This window comes from Pinus tabuliformis, chromosome 5_2 (genome assembly GCF_031772625.1).
Source record: "Pinus tabuliformis cultivar Carrire ecotype Pingquan chromosome 5_2, CPIR1, whole genome shotgun sequence".
NCBI classification, from domain to species: domain Eukaryota; kingdom Viridiplantae; phylum Streptophyta; class Pinopsida; order Pinales; family Pinaceae; genus Pinus; species Pinus tabuliformis.
The window spans coordinates 515,233,645-515,253,945 of NC_142306.1; positions in this window are offsets into that span (position 1 = coordinate 515,233,645).

Below are 20,301 nucleotides of genomic sequence, written 5' to 3' on the forward strand. Positions count from 1 at the left end.
TGGAAGTAAACCATCTAGGTCGCTGGAAATTAGATTTCCTTGAAATAGAGTATCGTTAATAGATTCAATGATAGAACTAGAAAGATCTCAGGCCTCATTGAGTGTATCTTCAACATTTTTCATTTTGATTTCCCATTCTCGGAAAATTATTGTCTTTTGTATTTCATCAATATTATGTAGATATGTCTCTCTTCCTTCTCTACTTTCTTTCTAGGTTATGAAATGAATTGACTAATCATTTACTTCATCAAAATAGTTTTTCATGTCATTCAATTTATTAATCACAGAATTCACTATCTTGCATTGATCTTGAATTATCAAGAGTTTATTGAAAACTAACTTTTGGTTGTTCTTTAACAGAGTAATTAATTCTTTAGCTTCCTTTTTAAATTGTAACTATTGATGATTAGCACTCAACTACTATATTCATTTATTAATCTCTTTAAGTTGATAATATTTCACTTGTATCTCCTTATCATGTTGTATTTTCAATCCATATAATTTCCTCTGTAACTCTTCTATCTGATTCTGACATTGTTTAGTAATTCTTGTTTTCTCAGATTAAGTTCTCATTTCAATGAAGTTATCCTTCCTTCTTTCTCTTTTAGAATCTCTTGGACTTTGACTACTTTATCTATTGTTCAAGAAGCATAAGATCCTGTGAATTGAGTCATTTTTTCCAATTCCTCATAAGCTGTATCAAAGGAACCCTTCCACAAAAATTTGAAATCAGAAAGCTTGCTAGGAACTAATGATTCAGATCTCTCTAGATTCCTTTCTTTTCTTCTCATTTTCACTACTACTTTATGGTGAGGACTATAAAGTATATCTAAAGGAGGAATATCCTCTATATTGATAATAACTTCTGAGTTAGGGAAAGCAAGAATAACCTAAATTTCCTTTTGATCATGAATGGAATATTTATCAACAATTTCTTTTGTCTTAGTTCCCTATTCATCATTTTTAATAGTACCTTGAACATCCACTTGTTTTGAAGAAGTGGTAGTTTGAGAAGATCAAGATTGAACCTTATTCTGAGGATTTATAGTCATACTAAATTAATTCCAAGCTTCATTCAATTTAGGATTAAAAATAAACTCATCAACCTGAGGTGGAGAAGAAATAAGAACAAGCTTTGGTTGATCTTTAGGGGGTACTACCAAATGTGTAGAATTATTAGGTAACTTATCTCTTCACACTGATGACTTCTCCTGAGGTAACTATAACAAATTCAATGGAATTTTGGCTATCTGAGAGTCTTTGTATTGGAAAAAATGATTTTTCTCCTCGATATACAATCCTTCTTCCACTCTTTGTAGTATTGTAGCATAGGAATAAGAATGAATAATCAAATCATTGAATTTATCATCTTTCAAGATAAACTATGTAAGCCCTTGGGATGCAGTAAAACTGTTCACCAGGAAATTTGAGTCATATTGATGGTTAGAAACAGTAGGAAATTTCAGATCTTCAATAGTGAGAACTTATTTCTCAACATGGTGATAATTGACCAAAGAAAATATAATGAATCCTATAGGAAATGCAGGCCATGCCCTTTTATTACACTCTCTCAATACATTGGTGATGCCATAACCCACTCTTTGATAAGCTACTTCTCTGCTAACTAGCTTATCAGGATTGTAAAAATGAAAAAAATGAGGTTGAGAAACACTACCCCAAACTTTGATATAGGTAAATAATTCTTCTCTAAACCAATTACCGACTTTCCAAAGGTCGTCCATGGCTTCCTGAGACATTGTTAGTGGTCGAGAATCAAAGATAGTTTCATATATTTGAATCATAACCCTGTGACATATTTGGTAGATATGTTCAAAATACTTGGATTCCCATAAGACGTCATGGTATATATGGATAGGATTAAGTTATTGAATAGTCTATTTCCAACCCATAAAGGGAAAATCCATAGAAAAAATAGAGAATTGATGACATAGGCCTACATATAAGAAAGAGGAAATTTATTTTCATAAATTATTCTACAGTGCCAAAAATATAATATATGATAACCCAAGTTATCGGAAATTATGGTATCCTAGTCAAATATATACCCCTCGGAAGCCCCATCAATTAGAGGTACCCAAGTGTCTAGGAATTTTGACACGTTAGGCAGTGCGTACAATCGACACATCATGGAAAAAAATTAGGAGAAAGGAGCAGTGAGAGAATAGAGTGAGTAATTACCATATTCCTCCACTTTATGCTTATTTTGATCATTTCTCCACTATCATATTTGATCTGAGGGTTCCCATCCTCCTTTACAAAATCCTTAGTGTATTCCTTATTATATACATACTGAAGATTTGGAAAATGGTACATTATTCGCAAATCCTTGTTGGTGAAAGACCTAATTATTTTCCTCCTATTAGTTTGCAAACACCTATCAAAAATATACAAAAAGTTATACTACCCAAAAAACCATTATCATGTAAAGTAGTAATCATGGCCTAGCTACAAGTGTATGGAGGAAAGAGTTGGAAGCATCACTAGTAATAGATTCTAAAACAACAACATTGTCACAAGTTGTGGATATTATCTGAGTAAGTCTAGGGTTCTAATTTTCAAAGCACTAAAGATTTTCTTCCCATGAAGGAATTCCATCGCCTCTACTACACGCAATATCCGAAAATAATCCTGATCCTCGAACTTTATCATCTACTTCTTCAAGAAATCTAGAAATGGACAGATAGATTATTGTTATGGATCTTTCTTCTTACCTCTACTGTCTTTCTTGATTTCTTAGGTAAATTGAGAAGACTAGCTAACCTATAGGAGATAGAGGTAAAGACATAGTAAAAACTTTTGAGAACTAAAAAAATACATAAAATGGAAACAGAGAGTAAAAATTTCTTTTAAAATCATCAATTACATAAACCAAATTTTATTAAATGTAAAGTTTCAATTCACTCGGAACTAATAATTAAACATTAAATCACTTAAGTGAATGGAAATGGGACCACATGATCATGCCACGTTGGATATCAGAATGGGAATATCAGAGAGACATTTAAAATAAAGTTACGATATATCGCTTTCCTGATATGGAGAGCTTTGAGATAAAAACTGTCAGAATAGGTAAGCTTCCGATAAGATGTTCTAATATGTGGAGGCTCCGATATGCGAATGGTCGATATGTTAAAGCAACATGGAGGAATACAAATCTCATAACTTATTTTAAATTATAGTTATGATAAATTAAGTTTCGATAAAGTGAGGACCGAAACACTATCTTGGAACCACTGGGAGATCAAATCTCAAGGGATAAGAACATCGTAACATTTTCTAAAAAGGATCCAATAGAATTGTTTTGATAAATGTATCCTAATATATCTTCCAGTTTCTCTTCCTCCTTATGCTTTATGCATTCAATCTCCCTTTTATTTTTATTTCAAAATGATCAAATCTAAACTATAAATAAAGTGTCCACATTATTTATTATGACTCACAAAGAAAGAATAAACACAAGGGGTTGTTGTTTTCTATAATAGGAAATTAATTCCTAATCCAAGGACTACCCATGTTGCATATTTTGATCGATCGAACTACATGAAAATTTGAGAAATACGTGAAAAAACATGATTGCAATCACATTTTTTCATGTATTTCTCATTTTTCGTGTAGTAGGGTCCAAAAAAACTATGCAACATGGTTACTCCTTGGATTCAGAATTAAATTCGACATCCAACAAGTTCTCTGACTTGAATTCTGAGTAAAACCGTAGGGAGATAAGTTGAAAATACGTGTTGAAAAATTAGTTGTCTTTTTAATCTTTTTACCTTTTTTGTCCAGAAATGGTGAACCATCCCTCATGGTTCACATCATAATCTTGAACCGTATTGGTTCTTATAAATTTTATTTTGGTTGTACATTTTTACTTTGAGGTCTACTTTGAACCTCAAAATTTCTCTAATGTTGGCAACATTTAGCAATAAATGAATATGCTTGAGCATGTTGACTATTCTTGAGAAAGTGTTTTATCATGGATGAGAATGGATGATATTGATGGCTATGGTTGACTATGGTTAGCCTAGTTAATCCTTGCTGAGTTTTTTCAAGTATGGTCGAATATGGATGACTTTGTTTGACCAAATTAACTATGGTTAATTATTGTTGATCATGCTTTATGTGTTTTATATGTTTACTATAGTTTAATTTGTTGAACATGATGACTATGGTTGACTATGTTAACTATTTTCAATTACAATACAGTCGTTGACCACTATGACCATGATTTACTATTATTGAAAATAGGAACAAGAAATTTTAAAAATAGCATCAAGAAATATCTTGATTTAATTTTTTCCTTGAATTAAATTAGGAATTAAATTGTAATTCTAATTATCATAGCCACTTGTAATAGTTAACTAAGTTAATTTGACTTAGTTGGCTCAGTTAATTCGAGTTGGGAGTCTATCTAGAGTCAGCTAGAGTGGTTCCTAAATTTTAGGGGGCCAGGTTGAGTTCTTTTGAGTTGTAATTATTTAATTCAGTTTAACTGAGTTAAATTTAGTTAAACTAGTTCCACCTAATGGAGAAATTAGTGAGAGATCCAATAGTGGGGTGTGACCAACACTACTCAACTCGTAAACTAAATATTTACCTACAATTAACTCATGCATGTCAGATCAAAGAAAGAACTAGTTGAGATTGGAGTTCAAGAACAGTGTACTATTAGTTGTATAATCATCTGAATTGTACAGGTCGTGCATGAAATCCGAGGAAGGCTTATGATAGATTGTGTAGTTATGGATGATGTATTTCCCAATTAAATATTGGGTAATTCCCTAGGAAACTACGTAAGTGATCTGGAATTGATCTAGGACAAACAATAAGGTATTACAAACTCATGTGCATGGATGTGCTTATGTTATTTTATGCAATGGATTAATAAGATTGTGAAATACACAGACACTGAAGTAGTTAAAGAAAAAATAATAGGAAAACATGTAAACACAACAAGTTTAATAAGGAGTTCACCCAATACTCTTGGGTTACATCTCTTGGTCTAGCCTTCAGTGGTGGCCTCTCTATTATGTTTTCAAAGAAGATCTTTTAAAACTATGAGTTCAATTCGAGTCTCACATAGCAGATACAAATCAGTAACACTGTACTTGGATCCCCCAAGTCTCTGGAGTACACAGAATCTTCTCACTAAACTATTGACCTCTATTTGTCATAGTAGTATGAGCCCAATCTAACACTCATACATGACAGGCATTATAGAGGGGTGTGCTTGAACGTCTCAAGCCTTCTCTGGAGTACACAGACTCTTTGAGTCTCTCTGTTTCTGTCTGGCTCGATGCTACCTTTGCTTCTGCAGGTCAGCTCAGCTTCTTTTTTATGCTCTTAACTTTCCGCTCCCTAACTTACTACTTGTTGCTATCCTTGTTAGTTTGTGGCTTTTAAGCCAATATGCTTTTTGACTGTTCGTTTCCACTTCTTGGCTTTCCAGTTCCCCTGCCTTTGTCCATTTGAATCCCTCTATTCTGCGTAATCATTACTGTATAATGCATCTCAAGGAGGTGGCCACCTATTTCATAACAGATGAGTGTCAATTCTCTTGGACATGGCCGTTTATTCCATTACTCCAAGAATGCCTGCGAAACACGACCTTATGCCAATGCATCATCCACATCAAACTTCAAATCCTATACAACTCTGTCTATTTACCTTGTCAAATCTAGTCATCCATCGGAACGCATCTCCGCCATTGATTTGGAGCCTCCAGATCGTACAGTCATCGTCCATATCGGGTGGATAAGTAATATGATGTTTATCCGTCCGATTTGAGTGGTTTTCTCTCTCTTCCATCTAACACGTGGTAACCATTGTGTGGCATTGTGTGGGACTTTTTTGAAACCTCTTACCACTTGAAGCCCTTCTGATATCCTGCCGGTTTTTGTGGGACCCCGCTTCTGACGGAATCGACATGATATCCATTGCATTTTATGACTTTTCAGGCCTGGGTGCCTGCGACCTTTCCTTCTTGGAGGGGTTTGCCTTGCGATATGTGATTAGCAACTTGTCGTTAATCACATATCAGAAACTACCCCCGTTTCTTGAATTGACCACTGGTTTTGCTAATTTGTGGTAGTGTGCATTACCATGGGCCGACGATCTATGCGCTTGACCGACAGTCCTCATTGCTCTACGCTAATCACCAATTATAACTGTTATGAGGATACATTTGATAGCTTGATCTTTATAAGACTTTGAGACTTTGGCATGATTTTTAAAGAGTTCATGAAAACTTAGAGAGTGTTCTAGGATCCAATTCGGATCAGTAAGGAAATAGGATCTTGGAAGGCAACATATTTGGATGAGTATTAGCTAGAGCTTGTTTGTGAAGTAATGAGATAGATTGTGATAGTACAAAGTTTTCTCAAGCTTGAGAAAAACATTGTAATATGTTCAAATTTTCTTATTAATGCAATATCCGTATACCAAGGGTTTTTAGTTGTGGATTTCCATAGAAAATTATTGTGTTATGTGTGATTGAATTCTTCTTTTTCTACTTCATGATTTCATTGATCAATGATTGTTTCCGTTGATGAGTAGAGTAGATTCAAGCTAATTGTTTTAGCATATTACAATTTGCAGTTTCAATCTACAAGGAATTTCTACAAGTATTGTAACATTGATATTTTATAACCATGTTTGACCATGTCAGAAAGTGTTTACCATGTTTGAACATTTTTTACAACAAGAGTATTGTAATGCATATTAAGCATGGTCAACTCATATGTTGATGCATATGTCATATATTGTTAGAAACATTTCAATGATGCTAATTGTTTGTCATATTTACATGGAGAAATTTATTGTTCTTCACATTGTGACATTGTTTGTTATTCCACACATTACGACATCATTTTTATTCCACTTATTGTGACATCGTTTTTTATTACAATTTTTTATTATGTTTATTATTCATCACATTGTGACATTTTTTATCATATAGAGATATTTCTCATAGTTTATCACATTGCAATGACATTTATTTTTCATCACATTGTGATGACCAATATTATTCTTTATATTTAAATGGATTTTTTTGTTTGTCACATTGTGATATTATTGGTTGTTTAACATGTGAATTCAATTGTGACAAGTAAAAAGTGATGTCAATGTGATGTCAACCATGTTAAACAATTGTGACATACCCTTTTTCTGTCACAATGTTCTTTTTCTATTTTAGGCTTTTTAACCTATTTTTTATTTTATTTTTTAGATCCCATGAATGTGTCTTAGATTGTACCTGAATACCGTATACACTCTAACTAATTTATTTTACGTTAATGATCAAGTAATAAACATGATTTCTTTGACATGGAATAATTTCCAAGACTCTTTTTTTATGGTTGCTTTCCTTTCATCTACTAAGGAGACTTCTTATACACTTCTCTTTCTTGTATATATTAACAAAAGTTTACTTTTGCTTCTTAGACATACCCTGCTCATTATAATTTATCAACCATTATGTTACCATTATTGATTTTAATTATTTTCTCCTAGAGATTTTTAGGAGACTTTTAGGGAAGGTCCATCATGTGGACTTGACCACCACAACATTTTCTAAGCTGACAACTATTCTTCTACTCTAGTTATATTTTTCGAATAATTCCAAGAAATTGATTTATTAACATAATTAAAATAAAATAATAATAACATCAGAACATAAGTCTTCAACATATCTTCCATAGCCATTCATTATAAATATAGTTTGATGTCTAGAAATAGTAATTGTTCAAAACCAAAGACACATGGGCATTACATCTTACCCCATTTTAAACAAACATTTTCCTTAATGTTTTATTTCCTTTTAGTTCCATTCCTCTTGGAACAAGGCTGGAAATTCTTCTCGCATATTATCATCCATCTCATAGGTAGCCTCTTTTGGGGTAAATTTATTTCATTACACTTTAACCTAGACTATGGGTCGATCTTGGAGCATGGTTTCTCTCTGATCTAAAATTTGAAGTGGTTCAGTTTGTAATTTTCCTTCTAGTTCCACTTGTACGACATTCAAATTGATTACATGAGAGTCATCATGAATATATTTCTCCTAGGTAGCCTCTTCTGGGGTAAAGTGATTTCATTACACTTTAACCTGGACTATAGGTCAATCTTGGAGTATGGGAACTCTTTGATCTAAAATTTGAAGTGGTTTAGTTTGTAATTCTTCGCCTAGCTCCACTTGTACCACATTTCAATTGATTACATGAGAGTCATCATGAATATATTTTTCAACATGGAGATAAGAAAAACATTAAGTACTTTGATGTAATTAGGAAATGCTATCTGATAAGCTATTGGCCCAACTCTAGCTAGGATTTCAAAAGGACCACAAAACCTTCATTCTAATTTAGCACAACTTCCTAGCCTCATATTACTTTTCTTTGAGTTTAATTTCACATATACATGTTCTCCAACTTTGAATTATTTGTGTGTTCTCTTTTGATCAACATGACACTTTTTTCCATCTTTGGTAGCTTTCAAATTTTATTTCATTTCCCTCACTATATGTTCCACCTCCTATAGTACATCTAGTCCCAATACCAATCTACTCTTTACTTGACTCCAACTTAAAGGAGTATGGAATTTTTTAGCATACAATGCTTCAGACAGGCTCATCTTTATGGAGGCTTGGTAGCTATTGTTGTAAGCAAATTTTGATAAATGTAGAAATTCCCTTCTTTGGAATTCTCTGTAAATTTTACTCCGTCATTAAGTAATGAAGTAATAGGGAAACATAGCTTTGAAAAACCTTCAATAAACCTTTGATAATATACTATAATCAACATCAAGGGTAATACATTTGACACATCTTTAGGTATGGGTGAATTCAAAATGGACTTTACCTTCTCTCAATGAACACATAGTCCTTCCCTTGATATGATGTGACCCAAATATTATATATTTTCCTTGAAGAACTCACATTTATTGAATTTTTCATATAACTTGCTAGCATCAGTATTTTCATACTTCCATCAGGGATCAAAATTCACTCTTTACATTTTCATAGTAGGGGTCCCATACTAAAAATTTTGCATCATTTCATTAGGTCATTACATACTGGTCCACTGATGGTTGTTTTCTCTTCAGAAAGTCTTTCCCTCATAGAGTGTACTTACTGATCCTTCTTTAGATTGTCTTCAGTTATGGTTTCATAGTCAATTTGCAGTCCATTTCTTTAGGTTAGAGGGCATGATTTCATTAGGTCTTAGGGTTTCATCATCAAATTCAAGAACCTGATTTTAAAGTATAAATAAAGGTCATCAAGGGTATGAGGATGATCAATAAATCAAGCACGATGGCTTGTAAGTCATAGCTATTGAAATTATTATCTCTTAGCCTAATGTAATTTTCACCTCAAAAACATGTTTTTGCGGTGAAAACAAAGTATTTTTAGATTTATTTGTATTTTCTATGTAATTTTAAGTCATTATATGTAATAAGTGATCCCAGCTGCACCAGAGCATCTCTCCTTGCTGCAAGACAAAGAAACACTACAAAAATCAGTTCAAGTCGAGAATTTATCCATATGCAAAGAGACAAAGAAGAAAAAGGCATTAAAACAGAGTTTTGAAGAAGGACAAGAAACATTAGAAAGTGGGTTTTTCAAATGAAAAATCAAAATCTGTTCCTATTTAAGCTCCCACATTTCTTTTCTAAGTTCATTATTCTCATTCGCAAGCAAGGAGTCAAAAAATTGAGAAGAAGAGACAAGCTTGAGTGAGTTTTGGTGAAGGAAAGCTTGGTGCTGCGCATTCAAAGCTTGGCATTGCGATTCTAGACCATTGGAGCAAAGGCACTATGAATTGGCTGAGTGGCAATGCACTTCTGGGCAAGACAGGTTGGCGCTGCATGTTGAAGACTTGGGGTCGCGCGTTCAACCCGTCGTTGCGCATCTTGGAGAATTCCACAGCACAATTTTACACGGGTGCTACGTGTAGAGGGTGGCATTGCATGTCGGGGCATAGGCACTGCGCGTTGAGCACGAGGGCTCTAAAACCTTCAAAACTTCAAAAAATCTCCAAATTTCTCTCTCTTTCCCTCATTCCAAATAAGTTAACCTCCTCTACTTCATTTTTGGTTTGTATATCAAAGTCATAAGCGCCATTCTCCATGTTAAAAAGCAAATCCTAGTTTCACTCTATTCATCCTAAAAACCCTAAACCCCTATGTTTGTCCCCATCACTTATCATTATAACTTAAAACCCCTCTCTACATCACTACATATACCCTCATCTATATCCCCTCATTATATCCTCTCATCCTAAAACCCCCCTCCCTCACTCTCAGAATTCACATCTTACCCTTCATTTTCTAGTCTACCTTAACACATCTCTTCATTCCTAAAACACTCCTACTCATTCCCTTTATCCCTTTCTAGGAGTGCACAACCTCGGACCTTGCAAACATGGATAGAGGATACCAGGACTATGAAGGGGAAAACACAGACAGTGACACCTCGCCAGATAGAGCTAGGCAGTAGAGAAAACCTCATAAGGGAGGCAGGATTACAAGAGAAGAGCCATCAAGCCTTAGGGAATTGGAGGCCTCTCAGTTGGCTGTCACATGCTTCATATATCTTGGCTGCTATTAGTTTTGTGAGCAAGTGGAGAGAGTTCAATATCATTTGGAGCTCACTAGAATTTTTGTGGCCCACCTTTAGGACAACAGGGTCAATCTTGCTGGGGTAAATTTCACAGTTTCACCATCCATCATTTCAGATGCCACCAGGATTCCTAATGTTGGTGAGAAGTGGTACAAGGCCCAGGACCTAGATGAACACTATTATGAGCCTTATGTCAAACCCCAGTACAGAAATCAGGTGAGGAGACTATTTCCTTTTAGGTTTCTTGAGAACAAGTATGTCCTCATGATGAAAATCATCATGAAGTATTTCACTTGCAAGGGCAGGTTCTCCAGGATATACACTTATGACATAAGGCTCCTCATGCATTTTACCAAGGTGAAGATGTTAAACCTCCTGTACTTCTTGTTCAAGAATATTTAGAAGATGGCTCATTTTGTCTAGAATAAGCCATATCCTTAGCAGATGGGCAACCTCTATCACCACTCCCTAATCAATATCATTGTGCTTCATCATCTCAGTCTCCTCAACATTCCTTGGGATACATTTATTTCTCATGACATATTTAGGGGTCCTCAAATTCCTCCACCAGTGTCTCAAGAAGCAAGGGGACCTTCTGATCAAGTGAAAATAGATGAGGAGGTCAAGGAGACAAGAATTACTGAGGTGCCATTTTACCAGGCCTATCATAAGGGCACTAGGAGATTATTTGCAGTAGATAGGCAAGTGTTTGCTCCACGGGATGTGGAAGGGGCCTTTCCTTCTTCATCAGCCCATAGGCAAATGCTAACTTCACAGGATGTGGGAGGGGCTTTGCCTTCTTCATTTACACAATAGGTATAGGTGCAACAGTTGCACAAGGGAAAGGAAAAGATGCTGGATGATGATGAGGAGGAAAGGGACTTTGACTTGACAAAGCATGATGAGTTGGACTATCACCACTCTCATCATGAAATTGAAACCATTGACTTAGAGGCCTAGGAGAAGGAGACAATAAAAGATATCATCATACAGGAAAAGGATGCTCAAGTGCAGGCTTTGATGAACAATTTAGAGAGGGCCAAGTATGTCATCACATACTTAGAGCAAGAAAACAAATAGTTGAGTGACAAACAAGTCCTCATGGAGCTGGAAGTGCTCAAGGAAAAATGACAAAGTGGCAAAGAAACACAACTCACTTTGACCCCTATTGAGAAAGAGATTGAAGAGGGTAGGGAGACTTGGCTTGAGAGAGTCATATACACCTTGAGAAGTTCCTACAGAAGGCCAACAAAGAAAATCAGATGATCAGACACATGGCTTATCATTACAGGACCCACAACCGGTTTTGCAACATGAGGATCAAGAAAATGAAAGCTAGGTTAATGCAAGCCTTAGAGGGAAACAAAGAGGAGGATAGACTTAGAATGCTATCTGAGGCTTCCTTGGATCATCATAGCACATGATGGTGGTGCTTCACACAAATTTTGGGCAAGTTTTCAGCAAATTTTGTCATTTGCAAATTTTGGAAATTTGACACACAGGAAAATGGCATAGACGCGCAGCGCCACCGGCGATGCACTTTTCCTAAGGGAACCCAATGAATAAATGGCTTGCATTTTTGGATTCATAGTAGTGACGACATGTACCCTAGTAATTTTCGAAGTTTTTGGAGCATAACTGGTCCACCAATAGGTCAAAAAACACCCTAAAAATGAACTTTCTACCACTTTTTGGAGACATAGAAGCAGCCTTGGGAGAATCAAGTTTTGAGGGGTCAGATGAGCTCCAAATGCAGAAATTCTAGGTGTTCTAGAAATTAGACTCGAATACCTTTATAATGCGCTATCATGGGCTCAATTTGGATGCCGATAAGGTCTCCAAAAGGGACTTGAAAGTGGCATTGTGTGTTGAGCTAGTGGCACTGCGTGTAGGGTAGATTTTGCTCAGGATGCCTATTTTTCCAGTCTTTTACTATGATCATGGATTCTCTCTCATGGTGGATGATTTAACTATGTAAATAATGTCATGGCTTGTAAATATGATGGATATATAGTAATATAGGGTAGATTCATTTTTTTAGGAGTTAGTTTGAGCTCAAATGAATCAGTTTTTCACTTTTAGAGGCAAGTTGTTAATGATGCCTATATTCCTATTTCTTGTTCAGTATCAGTTATATCAACTCCTCATATTAGGGATTCGACCCCTGAGGATGGGAGGATGTTGAATATTTGTCTATATATCTTCTTCTTCTTTCTCTTTGTTGAGGGCTAGACTCAGTTGGATGCTCAGATCCTCATTGTACTCCTTTGTAAGCAGTTTGGCAAGGAAATTAATGAGAATTGTAGCTATTTTTATGGGATCCCTGTGGTATGGAATTTATTACAGTTTCTTCTTCTATGATTACATGTTTACATGTTTTATGTATGCCATCATTCATTTCAATGCTTCTAGTTGAATGTTTTCAACTTTGATAGGTAGAATCCATTGTATCAGTGCTTTGCCTTGGGAAATCGTTCAACATTTCATGTTTTCTACAGTTTAGGAAGAACTCATGGTAATCACATGCTCTTCCTAGAATCTCACCAATCTCAAAACACCTTCATCCATCAAGCCTAGAGTGCTAAAGCCTATGCCTACCTTCCCCCATAGAACACCATTCATTTCTGACCTAATTTCCCAGACCTAAACTGCCTAGCTCCTCCTGATTCAGAAAAACACTTTCAAAATCTCGATCAAAACATTGTGCTACTATACCTAGCCTAAAATCTTGTCCCTGATCCAGTCATCTTGGCTGAGATCCATATAGATAGAGCCCTCTCCTAGCCTAGTAGGGCTAGCTACTTGGCTAAGCGTGGTTTGTGGTTACCCTGGCTTGCCTCCCTTCAGCCTGAGGTTCAATCTAGGTGATAACATAACCAATTTTCTTTTAAGGTTTATAGATCTAATTTTAGATGTTCTTTATGCTCTTGTTTAATTCTAGAATACACTAAAATGTTATCTATAAAGATCAATATGAATTTATATAACAATTTTCTAAGAAGAATATTCATTAAATACATAAAAGTTGTAGGTGCATTAGTAGGGCCAAAAGCTAAAACTACAAATTTGTAATTTCTATATCTAGTTCTCAATGTTGCTTTGTGAATATCTTCCTTTTCTTGTTCTCAAATCAATTATTGAGAACATTGTTTCTTCTCTCACTTGATCAAATAGATCATCAATGTGGGAAAATGGATATTTGTTTCTAATGGTAAATTTATTCAATTTCCTATAGTCTATGTACATTCTAAATGTACCATATTTCTTCTTCACAAATAAAATTAGGGCTTCCCAAGGTGAAATTCTATGTTTGGCATAACCTTTGTCAAGAAGTTCCTATAATTACATTTTCAATTCTAGTAGTTCTTGAATACTCGTGTGATAACGCACCTTAGACATTGAAGTAGCTCTTAGTGCTAAATCAATGGAAAAGTATATACCTCTTCGAAGAGTCATTCCTAGAATTTATTCCTAGAATTTATTCCAAGAATACATCTTTGAACTCCTTTATTATTAGAAACTCATCTAATTTTTCATTTTTAGTTTTTTTGAACATTTTCTTCAATTTGAATAGAAAATATATTATTGCCTTTTCATGCACTCCTTTTTAGCTATAATGTTGTGATTTGTATAACAAAAACTAGTCTTCATATGCCTTATATTATTTTTTCAAATCCTTCCTCATTTATACAAGTCACAATTTTCTTTAAAGAATTTATTACAACTTCATTCTTTTATAACCATTCCATACCTATTAGTAACTCATAAGAAGCTAGAGGAAGTAAATTTATATTCATCTCAGTTTTGTAACCTTTTAAGTTTACCATGAAATGTTCTACATAATTAGTTACTCTTCTCTTGGTTCCAATTTCCAACTGTACTAACCAACACATTTTAAATTTTTCAGTTTTTAGTTTACATTTTTCCACTACTTGTGGAGTAATATAACTGAGACTTTCTCTTGGATCAATTAATACAAAAAAAATTGATTCAGTTTGTTACCTTCAATTTCTATCATCATATACTAGTGCTCCACTTGCCTATCCTCCATAACAATATTTATCCATAAAATATTTCTTGGAGTGTCATTTACTATTCTCGTTTCCTCAACAACTTGAACATTTTGAACAATTTTGGTATTATATTGACAATTTCTTAAGAGGGGTTCTCCACACCCCAATCTTTTTAAATGCTCTTTATCCTTCATATCGACTGTCACTTTATTATTTAATTACATAGTTTTTGACCCGATTTGTGGCTAAGAAAATTGAGGTGGATTATTTTGGGTGAATTTCTTTCTTTAATGCTCATTCCCAAAAATTTTCAAAAGGGAGTATTTTTGTTTCTTTTTCATTCCTCCAAAAAAAGTTTTGTCCTTATGCTACCATATTTTCTATCCTTCACTTTTGTTTTTGAATTGTTTATAACCCGGTATTGCATTCCTCACGGGGTCATCCATCATTTTCTAATTTTCAAATTCAATCCTTTCTCTATATCAAAGTGGAAAACAATTCAAAAATATCTATAATTTTTCTTTCTCTTCTTTTATATAAGGAACACATTGTAATAATTTGATGAATTTTGAAAGAAATCCATCCATTGTGAGTTTTCCTAACCTTAAATAATGAAACTCCTTTGCATGATCATGATAGTACCTTTTGGTTAAGTACTTGGATTTAAATTTCTTATCTAATTCTTCTTATGAAATTATTTTCTCTTCCAGATTATGCATTGTTCTAGCCTCCTCCCACCTTAAAGAAAATTTTCCTTAAAACTAATAAATTTCTAACCTTGCTTTTAAATCACTATCATACTCATAAAATTTTAAATAATTTGGTAACGTTTAGAAAGCAACCCTTTGCAGCCTCCTCTTTTTCACCATCAATGATAGGGGGTCTTATATTTTTAAATTATCCTTGTAACTCCATTTTCTTTTTCTTATTTGATTTTGTGCTTTTGGAAAAGTTATGATAGACCCAATTCCACTTTTAGATTCTTTTGTTTTTGGATCCACAATTTTTCTCTTTAGGGATCTTCCTTATACCCATCTACCTCTATATATGAAGGTTTGTGACTAGACTTTTCAGTCAATTCCTTTATCAATTTTTCTTGTTCTTCATTCATTTTCAGCAAGTGTTCATGCCCAGGTCTAATATTTTCTAATTTCTGGCATAAGTATTTTAATATTTCCAATAACTGAGTGGTTGGAGGTCTTCCTTCTCCTCCCTTAGCAAGAGGTTGATTTGATCCTTCTGCCATGTTATCTAATTAGGTTGTCTCTCTTTTGTACCTTATTAACAAGCAAAAAACACCCATTAGTTTTACATACATCCCATAATATACCATTGTATAAACATATTATTTTCTAGTTATGGTTTTCCCTTAGGGTTAGATTTACAACCTACATCTATAATACCACCTGTAAAATACCCTTTTTCCATCACAATTATTTTTTCGATATTAATTTTTTTAACATATATATTATTCTATTTTTATGATCCCATGAATGCTTCTTATATTGTACCTGACTAGAGTATACAATCCACCTAATTTATTTTATGTTAACAATCAACCTTTAAACAAGATTTATTTGGCATGGAATATTTGTCAAGACTTCTTTGTTATGGTTCATTTCCTTTCATCTATTATGGAGACTTCTTATACCATTTTTTTCCTTATATCTATTAACAAAACATTAGTTTGGCTTCCTGGCCATACCGCGCTCATTATAATATATATATATATATATATATATATATATATTTATATTTATATAACCCATATATTATAGTTCATAGTTCAATGGTGAACATATATTATTTTGTGTTGTTCACATGGGTTTTATGTTGGTGTATTACATTGATGGGGTACCTATGTGGGATATTTTTCATGGCACATGAAGTTAATGTAGGAGGCAAGGTCCACTTGGGTTATGGACTAGCCTCCACGTGGCTTGGCCTATGCCCTCTTCACATGACTCTTGTACCAAATATTTCAACAATAGGGATTTGATATTAATGCATCGATGATGGTGATTATCTACTGAGATACATAGTCATATTTAACTTGCGAACTCCTTATTGGGGGTTATATTTGGTCATTTTACTATGGAGGGTCATTTCTCCAAGGCTTTTCCATACGTAGGGTTTCTCTCTATTTCAATTCCATTTATGTAGTCATTAGGCTTTGGTTGACTTCTTGAGTTCCCTTAACCATGGGTCCACCTATTCTTGAGGGTTTCTCCTCTCACCACTCAGGTATAAATTCGACTTTCAACCTCTATCTTTTTAGAAATCTCCCTTTCTTTGTTATCATTGACTAACTAACTAGTTTGTTGTATTTTTCCTGTAGGATATAGGCCATCATGAGTATTTCTATGAGAGGTGTCTGAGTTTTTTTCTTTATGATGAGATGAGAATGGGGTTTTCCTTCAACCTGTTACCTTGTTGGTGGCTACTCATTTTTCTTTTATTGGTAATTGCTTATAATTTTATTTTCCTTCACATGGAATTTAATATTGTTTAATGAATAGCGGTTTCCTCTATAATTCACATGGTTTGTTTTTCTCACCATTGTTTAATGTTGCAAGTGTTGAGTTATGAAATGGGTATGTATTTAACATTAATTTCATCACCTTTTTCCTTGTTTCTTATCTTTTTCATATCTTAATGCGCTAATATATTGATTGATTATGATAAGAAATGGCTAAACTACTTGTAGTTAAGATCTAGCCATAGTAACTAACTTTTACTTTTTTTTATGCAGAAAAATGACAAAAGGAATAGTTGTTGTTCCATAATGATGGAACAACATAAACCAACAAACGGAGGGTGGAACACGTCGGTTGCGGATAGGGCTGAGGGAGAATCAGGATGATCAGTGTGAAAAAGGAAAGGTGTCTGAAGTTAGAAATTAGTTGTGAATCCCTCAGGATCGGGTGATCCTGAGGGATCACGTTTATCTTTTACCCTTTCTGATTATAAAATAAAATGATTGTAGGAAGAAGGGGGATCTCTGTTATTTCATATTGTAATTTTAATTTACAGACTCGTCTGTCGAGAGAATGCAACCATATTGTAATGTTAATCAAGTTCAATGATTAATATATAATTGAGTTGTTGTTCACTCGTATTCTTTGAATTAGCTTAGAAGTGTTCGCTGGCGGCTAAGGGCCTGGCCTCTAGTGGATTAAACTGCTTGTTTTCGTTATACATTTCCGATTCTTGCAAGTGTGATTTGTTTGATAATTTTCCTGCTTTCTATGATTTTATCTTATTCGTTATTTACAGCTTCCCTGTATTGAAGTAGTATATTTTCTTTACATGTTTGACAGTGCTATCATTTGATCTAATTTATGCTTATTCCAAATTGTATTATTTAGACAGTGATCCATATTGATTTAATCGGCTGTAAGAGTTTGGTTATCACTATTGAACTCTCAGATTGATATCATTGCTATTTGGATTGTTTACTGGAGATTGAGTATGATTTAAATTGAATCAGCTAACAAGAGATGAGTTATTGCTACTATACTCTCAGCTGATGCTATTGTTAGTTGAATTTCTTGTGTGAGAATTGATTACAATTTCAGTAGAGGATTGAATCTTGAAGATTAGATGTCATATTTCTTTTAATGATTGCGATTTGAGTTTATTAGATTCATCCATTTACTCTTGTATTAAAAGTATATACTTCATTTTAAGAAACATTACTCTCTGATTTATAGCATGCACACATTGTGTACACTCTTGGAATAAAAGGACTTACTTGAGTTGATGATTAATGTGGGGTAATTATGAGTTTTAAAAGACATCTTTTATCAACCAACATTTTGGCGTCGTTGCCAGGGAGAGTATCGCCATTTATCAAAGACTAATGTATATCTGATAATTGTTGTTGGGAAAGAATTGGGTATTGAAAATAGAAGGTAAGAACCTAAATAAAGAGCAGGTAAAGTGATTGCTCCTCTGCCCGCTTTTTAGCACAATTACGAAAAACTGAAGTAGGTGTTTTGTATATCTATTGAGAGAGAACTAGGTATTAAAAATGGAAGGTAAGAACCTACATCCGGAGCAAGTAAAATGCCTGCTCCCCTACTCGCTTTCTAGTAGAATCGTTAGGAGCTTAAAATAGAAATAATCATTTGAGTTTTTGCATGAATGACTAAGAAGAAAAGACCAGAAAATAATACAATTACGCATCCCAAACCTGGAAAATCTAAGGGACCGGTGACCCTTGGACGATCAACTTTTATCGATGACATCTTAAGGAAAGCCAAATCTCAGCCATCAGTAGGTCCTTGAACCATTGCTTCCAGACAACCTACTGTCTCCCTTCGGGCCACAGGCTCACCATCTGTAGCCTACGTTGAGGTTCACAGTAAAACTGAAGGGACTGAGCAGAGTTTTCAAGACATTGAAAATTCGCGACTAATTCCCTCACAAGAAGGGAATTCTTGTAACATTCGTGAAGGAGGAGGAGAAATAGGGGAACATAGGAACCAAGATCCCCTCAGGTAGTAATTGAATAGAGGACACCTAGTGTCCCAGATCAAAGGATTGCTGTTAGGATCATTCCCACCTCTTATAAACAACCTAGGAATAACTCTCTAGCTCTAGAAATCTCGAAAGGGTACTGGCATATCTTTGACCAAATGGCCAATAATCCACAAGCACCCTAGACTTCTACATTACATTATCCTATTGTTGACAAAGCTGTCAACGCCCCCATGAAAGCTATCCCTCTACAAAATATTCCCACCTTTCATGGACTCACTTCAGAAGATCCAGATGCATTCCTGTTTGAATTTGATGTCCTATGTCAGGGTTATGATTACACTAGTCATCCCCAAAACTGAAGCTATTTCCCTCCACTTTAAAAGGAGTAGCCATGTGTTGGTTTATGGTATTGGGTGGGGGAACTATAAATGATTGGATCAAATGAAAACCACTTTTCTTAAAAAGTATCAAGATTATTACAGATCTAGAGAACTAAAAGATGAGATATTCCAAATGGTAGCAAGACATAGTGAAACTTTGGAAGAGTATGTGGAGCGTTTCCAATATAGCCTCCAAAGGTCTCCCTACACAAATCTACCTCTTCATGATAATGTGGTAAAAACCACGTTGATTAAGGGAATGAAAGACTAATGGATAGAGACATTAAATATTATGGGTAAAGGTGATATCTATCAAGAAGACTATGCTAACATTATTGATTTGTGTATCAGATGCTCGAAGGGTAGTACAAGACTGAAACTAGCAGAACACGATATGATCACCAGGGACAACAAAATCTCTGGCGGAAGCATTACTCGTACTAAAATTGGAAACCTGCTAGAAGATTTCAAAATTGATATCCTAGGAACCTTGACAACACAATTAGACATCATGCAAGCCAGGCAGAAGCAGGCCAAAGCAGAACAAAACCTGGTTATTGTTTGCCCTCGATGAAAGAAGAAACATAGTCATAAAGAATTTCCATTGGATATGGTACAGACCTGTGCCATATGCACTAAAGATCATTCCACAGAAAGCTGCCCATTGCTCCCAGGATTAAAAGCTATCTTCAAAGAGGCAGAGGAAGAAATGAAACTAGTCTACCTGTTAAATCAGTGTCACCAATGGCAAGCACGACAAACAGGTATGCCTACTGAACCATCTTCA